Source organism: Rhipicephalus microplus, unplaced genomic scaffold (genome assembly GCF_043290135.1).
Source record: "Rhipicephalus microplus isolate Deutch F79 unplaced genomic scaffold, USDA_Rmic scaffold_13, whole genome shotgun sequence".
Lineage (NCBI taxonomy): Eukaryota > Metazoa > Arthropoda > Arachnida > Ixodida > Ixodidae > Rhipicephalus > Rhipicephalus microplus.
The window spans coordinates 17,896,929-17,904,487 of NW_027464586.1; positions in this window are offsets into that span (position 1 = coordinate 17,896,929).

Consider the following 7,559-nt stretch of genomic DNA (forward strand, 5'->3'; position numbering starts at 1 on the left):
CCATCATGTCAGGCTTTTTTTGAGTGAAGGACCACCGTTACATCACTAAGATTCTTGTGCAATCAATTTTTTTACTTTTTTGAGTGGCTCGCGTTTTTAATGTTTCCGCGGGACCTAGTTTTCAATAAAACCTTGTTTTTTGAAATTATTTCGCGTGTTCTGGGGCTAGATAGGTCACGTGTGTGGTATGCAAAACAGTAGTGCAGTTCATACCTAGCAATAATCTGTTAAAAACTCCCTTCAAAATCTGTTTCAGTGTATAGTGTATTATAATCCAATTAAAGTATGCACTGTTGCCCCCACGTTGGTAAACATTGGTATTTTTAGGCTCCCAGGACAACTTAGTAAACGCTGCTAAATGCTCTAAAATTGAAATTTCGCTGCTCCAAAAACTGCTCCCAATTTAGTTTCAGCTGTCTCATCCCATTTTGAGTAAAGGGTTAGCTTTAGGGCTAAAAACTCAATGTTTGATTCTTGCGGCAGTTTTGTCATAAATTGAAGTACGCATCCATAATATTCAAAGAGACACTAAACAGCAAAACAATTTTCGGCATATTAGTAAATAAAATTTCACTTTCCCAAAAAACACCTCTCCTGCCGCGACATGATGCTCGGCAATGGAGAAAACGTGCAAGAAGAAAATTGGGGTAGAAATTCCGCTGAGATTGTTGTGCCAAACACAGTGACGTACAAAATAGTGAAGGCGTCTACGGGGGTTGGAGGGTCCCACATAGCATCTACTCAATAAAAATGAAGTACATTGTGTTCAGTGGGTGCTCGACCTAGCATACGATGGTTTAAAAAATTTCGTTGAGCCAGTGTTGTGAAAATAGGGAAAAGACATTTTAAAATTTGCTACGTAATGCTCGAATGCAGGGGTGCAACAGCTGCGCTTATTGCACCAATTTGATAAAATTCCTCATTTATGCACCTAGCTGTGCCAACACTATGAAATTTGTAGAAGTTGCGCTACGCTACGCCGAAATGCCCGACCAGCTTCAAAATTTTCCCATTTGCCCTAATTTCAGCGAGAAATGGAGGCTATTTTAGCCACTTGTAGTTTGCATCATCAATCAATGCAAGCCGACTCTAACCCCAAATCTCAGATTAAGATAGCTGCTTATTAGGTCGAGACACTTGCGAAACTCGATCGACCAGATAAAGTAACAACTCCGCGTGCCTGTCGGTCTGCTGACCGCAGCAGATATTTACCGGTGGGACGACGCAACTACAACACAAAAGATGTGTTGCCGTAGCCAGCAACACGCCCTTGAAAATATGAATTTTTCAGTCAGCAAGTGCGGCCATGGCATGTTAGGAACCATCAGTAACTAAAGCTTGAATTGTACAAATTCTCAGCACACCGAGCTTGTTCGCTACCAGCATTAGATCATGCCGTGACCACGTCAGTTGCCATAGTGACGCCACATGCGCTAGATATCCGGTGCCCTTGCAAGGCCAACTGGCCCTTGTCATTATTACTTTATCTGGTCAAACACGCCTTGCAAGCAAGCCGAAAATTTGTAACCTTAACCCAACCCCTTTATGAAACAAAAATCAAGGGGGGGGAGGGGCTGTGTTTCGAAAATTACTTGGTCTTGTTCTAACCTGTGCAGAAACACTGCTTCAGGCACCTTCGCCATAGTACATGGGTGGCCTGCGAAAAAGCGTTATATACTTAAGAAGGGGCTTATAGTTGTAGTCTCGAGACACTGCACAGCTTGTTCAATGACTGTTGTATGTATATGCCACATATATGTGAGTACTAATATGCTCGCTGATGTCCTAAATATTTACTGCCAAAATAATTTGGAGTACTATATGACATCTCTGCAACTGTAACAATTAAGAGTTTTTTTCACAGTTTTACGAATCTCATCGTCACCATCTTGGGAAATCCTCATTTGAATTCTCAAACAATTTTACAGGTCTGGTGGCTTCTAATGTGGACCTCACCATTGTTTGCTGAGTGGGGTGATTAAAGAAAATACTACTTTGTGGACCAGTGCTCATATTCACTGTGCATGATTTCACTGTGCAATGGTAAATGGCTTGCACTTATACGTATATTTTTAAATCTAAGCATTTAAATCTAAGCTGCTCAAAATTCAGTCTTTCGGGGTAAAAAAATGAATATTTTTTCGCTGGTAACCTGCTCCAAATTCTTGTTTTAGTGCTCCAAAAGTAACTTTTTGCTGCTCCAAAAATTGCTCCGAATTCTAGTTCGGTTGTTGCACGCTTGGCAAATGTTCAAACACGAAATTTAATATTGAAATTTTGACCTTGATTTTCATTCATTATTAATGAAATGATGACAGTGAAACTTTTAGGATTAGAGTTCTCAGACCACTGTTTGTTAATATATGTCAAGTCGTTTTTTCTCTTTATTGTCCCGAGTATATCTACATGCGGCCAGTCTGGAGGCGCACGCTCGCTTTTTTTATGGCCGGTGTACAGGAAGGAGGCTGTGCTTCTACCTATCGCCGCAATCTTGCTCCAAACTAACTTGCCGCCGTCCATTGGAAAAAAAGGCTGGCGCACTAAACTAATGCTTAGGTTCGTTTCTATTGTTGCACTTTCTGGTGGTACCATTGCAATAGAAACATGGTAGAAAACATATATGACAACTTTGTGATACTTCAAGAAAGGGGTAAATTGGTCAATATTTCATTCTGCACGCATGTACTATTGGCGTCGCGTTCAGAAGGCTTGGCCACATGATTCGTTACTTACTGGCAGACAAAATGACAGACAACGTAATCTTTTTTTTTTCGGAAAAAAATAGTTTGGGGAACGTTTACTTAGAATCCACGTGCTGGCAGCCAGTGCTTGAGAAAATGATAAATTTTGCTAATTTTTGTTCAAGGTATCACATTTCGTGCTTATTGAAATAAGTACTTCAAAAGGTGAAAGTGAAAGCATAATAGGAATGGCCACTATATTTATTAGGTAGGTGCGAATAGCAATTGCAATAGCAGGAGTAATAACAGGAGTAAAAAGAGTGTCAATAAATATATTAATTGGTGAAAATGAAAACACAAGAGCTACAAACAAGAAAGAGCATGTAGTGATACAGTTTTGGAAAGTCGTTGCAGTACAGAAAAAAAAACAACCCAAATCTCACACAGGCCCAGATGCAGTCTTCAGTGCAGATGAAAAAATGTGAAACATTTCATATGCAATGTGGCTCGCCAGAGACGCAGGGGAACAAAACAATTTTAGAGAATCAGAAAGTGTTCTCATTAGTACTAATATATTTTCATTGCGCTTGAAGAAAAAAAAGTGCTATTGGCAAAACTCTGTCGTGATGCTTTTAGCTGAAGTAGCGAGATTGTTTCTAACCAGAAATGCCTTTGTGTGGGCATGCAAACCAAGCCAGACGTCTTGTTATTTTTATCTGGTAACATTTTTATGCAATTACCTAGAAGAATCCGGAAAAACGTTTCACAAGTAATTAGCGCCGGCGCTTCTGCGTGACTCTTGTCATCACTTTCCGCACAGGCCAGTAGCAGTGAATCTTCAATGTAGGGCTCAAGAATCATCTGCGATTGTCAAGATTTTTTGTTCGAGGAAGGCATTTCACTGATATGTTTATGAAGGACGCCTTAGTGGAAGGCTTTGCGAATTTTCACCATGTGGAGTTCTGTAACGTGCACCGAAATGGTTAATCCAACTATACGAGCCCCAAACATTTTCGAAGACAGGGAACAGAATGTGTTCGAGCCTTAAAAAAAGATTTTCTGCCATTTTGTGTGCGTATTCGTTACCTAATGCATGAGTGCCAAAAAATGCAGGCTGTGTCCACACACACCTCTATTACTCTCACTGCTTCCTACAAATAGAAAGTAATTGGCACGAGAAAGTGGCGGGGGACAGCTGATTTACAATGCAGTGCGTATGCGGCGAAGTGCGTTTTGCAGAGTTGGCTCTCGACGCCCTCATGCGGAGTGCGCTGTCACTGTATAAAAACAACTATATTTTACTTGCGGCGGCTGCTTAGGCCAAAAAAGCAGGGAGCGAGCGAGTGCCTATAGACCGGCCGTGATCTACTATCCAATCGTTATTATTCTTCCCTTCACAATTGATCAGGTAATTGTGCATGTACCGAAATACATACTGCCAAGCCATCTAATATATCTGTCCCGATTCATCTTGCTGGCATCACCCTATGGATAACTGAGACAAACTTTCAATATTTAGGAATAGTTGTTCTATAGAAGACGATTTGTTTCAAGAAGAGAGTTGTGTATTGCGTGGGAAAGCATCGCATATGTTTTCATTACCTCTACCTTTAAAAGACACTTTCAATTTCGATATGAAGTGAGTGGCTTCTCTGTGACAGGAGAAGGCAGTGTGACGTTGCAGGAACACGGCGAATCGCTACCTACTAATGGCATATAAACGATCTGCTGGTGCTACATATTAACCATGAGTGCATTGTCCCTATTGACCATGACAGTGATTTCTGTGATTCAGGCAGCATGAAAACTCCATTTGCAAACTCGGAGGAACCTTGTTGACTCGTCGCGATAATGTCCACTTCATTGCTTGCCAATCCTCTACAACGAAAACTTCAAAATGAAAGTATATATATCTAATGAATGCTGGCGGACTATTGCGTGGTAAGTGGTAATACTACTTGCATACCGAGTAAACTAAATATGCCCCTTTTGCGATGTCTCAAAATTGTCTCGGTACGCATTTAAAAATACTAAAACAAAAAACATATTTCGCGTATTAGTCAAGTATAATTTCTCAGTCCAGGAAATACCACTTGTGCCATGAAACGACGCTAGGTAAGTGAGAAAACGTGCGAATAGAAAATGTGGTTGGAGATGCGGCCTTGATCTTTTCGCACAAAACTGCATGACATCAGGAAATTCAAACGCATGTACTGGGTCTTACGTAGATAAGAATTATTAAAAATTAAGTACACTGTTATATTCCGGTGTGATTGACCTAAGATACCAAGTTTCAGAAATATTAATCAAGCCAATGTTACGAAAATACAATACATTTTCAAAATTTGAGCATAATGAATTTGAAAAATAAACTTCAACCATAACTTTCTCCGCTGATAATGAACTTGTGGCATGAGAGGTTTCGGTTTGCAGCGTGTCATTCAAAACTGAGGCATTGGTTCTTTTTAGTGTACCTTGAAGAAAATATTACCAATAGCTGGTGCAACTGCAAACACTGCTTTGAAGCGATATTTATATTTATACAAGTAAAATATCACAGGTTCACTGACATTTCAGTTCTATCACTTCATTGAACTTGCCCTTGTCGTTGACCTCTTCTTCTAGCGACCTAACAGCAGTCATGACTACTTTTTGGGGCATGGCGTAGCGTCATTTTGATCCCTTTCTTCTGCCCAATTCAGGGGCTGTCGTGATATTTCTGCGGCAGAATGATCTGAGGACATGCAGTGAATTTAGCTTAGGTGTCGAAGACCTGTACTACCGTGAAATGAGGTTACTTTTTGACACTTTTTATATTTTTTCTCTTGCTGAAGAATTATCAATATAAAGGCGAATGAATAAAAGCACACCATTTATAAAACCTTCCATTGCACGACAGAGTGTTCTACTGATCCGCATTTTATTGCAAATGATTCTATTGAGGTGGGGAGGTGAGGAGAGGCAAATGACTCTACATCGTCTAGGGCAACTTTGTCAACACGTTGTTTTTGGCAGAATATGATTGGGAAAAAAAGGCTAGCAGAAAGCTACCCAGTCAAAAGTTCATTTGAGTTATCTACAACTGGTTTCTGTTCCAGCGACCTCACAGTTTTATGCAAATTTATTCATATTTGTACCTCCTCAATCGAGATATTTTACCTCAAGGATACATTGTTTTCCCAGTGTATTCAATTGAGTGTCAAATTGCGTCTTCACAGTCCGGCCATCTCCAGTTTATTAGGGTCCTCCCTAGAGTGCTAATGATGTGCTTATCAAGTTTGACTTTTGCGCTCATCCATGGTAAAGGGGTCGTTCAAGGTTTGCTATGTCGTAGTTGTCCTTCTCCGAGGTTTCTTTCTCTGGAACGCGCACCATCGAATCCTAAACGTTGGTAGTATAGGGAACCAGCGCTGGAGTTTTCATGGCCACCCTAGCGTTGAGAGCATGCGCTTCTCAGCTGCTCGCGCAGACGAGAATGGCGGCTGGTAGAGATGGTGCGTGTGCGCATCGCCGCAACGAAACTAAAAGAGGGGCTACTGGGGCTGGTTGGTATTGATTCTTTGAGAGAAATATACCTTTTAGTGCGCAGAGAATGTTTCAGAGTGACAATACAGCAGAGAGATAGGACAGAGCGCACACTTAGAGCAGACTTTATTGCACTGATGGCGGGAATATATATACAGCCAAGAGGGTGGGGAGGTCACACACAGAAGAAAGGACAAATGATGGCGCATGCGCCACACCACCTTCTTCCTATGATAAAATGAAAACTTAACCGAGAAGCTACTTGTCAGTCTGTCAAATAATGAATACAGGTATCTTTTCAGTCAAGTTCTTTAATTAGGACTGGAATAATATAGTCTGGCGCATGCGCCATCATGTGTCCTTTCTTCTGTGCGTGATACCAAACTTGGTGTGGCACAACATGAGTGTGTGACCAGCATATTTTACTATTCGTAGCATAAAACTGACGGTATGTATGTCATGAATGCCATGATTTACATTTCATGGTGCTGCTGCTCATGCGGTTATTTCATTCACATGATATGTTGTAAAACTGGTATGGTACGGCATGATTTCATGGCGAACAGAAGCGACAGACCCTAACATGAAAATCATGATATGCGTGTCATGTAACAACATCAGTGCATGCTACGCTCATGCTGTGCTGGCGGGTGGCCGTTTTTCAAGCTCCAAATGTACCAAATTCAGTATTACGTGACGCGAACCGAAGACATAAATGACACACCCTAACATGGTAATCACGACATGCGTGTGATGTAACAACATAACCACATGCCACCCTCATGATGCGCTTGCAGTCGTTTTGCTAGCTTCAAATATGCGAATTTGGCATTACATGACGACAGTGATTGATGAAGGTATGTGACTGGTGCAAACATAGTAATCATGAGATGCGTGTCTTGTGTGAACTTGACAAAATGCGACAGTCAAGGCACCAATGTATTTTGACCTGACCTGGCGTTCGTTTGATCACATCACGCCGGCGTTGCCACGCCATGTGCCGGTCCTGCCATATACTTGCAGGCGCACACCACACTACCTTGCTTTGACGCATGTGCGTTTCAGCGCGTCCACCGTCACTCCCTCACGAAAGGAAGCAGACGCAGTTCTGCCTCGGTAACGCATGTCGCATTTTGCGCCAACTGCTGCCGGGGCTGCCACGCCGACGCACGCTGTTCGCGCTGGTCACGCCTGATGTCCTACTATAGAGTGCTCGCGTTTTGCTACAGTATCGTCGCTGTGCCCAGCGCGCGCGCGCATCAACGTTACGTTGGAGCATATTGAGCCCCTCATGATGCACCCGCGGCCGTTTCGCTGGCTCCACCAATACAAAGTTTGGTGTTAGCTGATGTC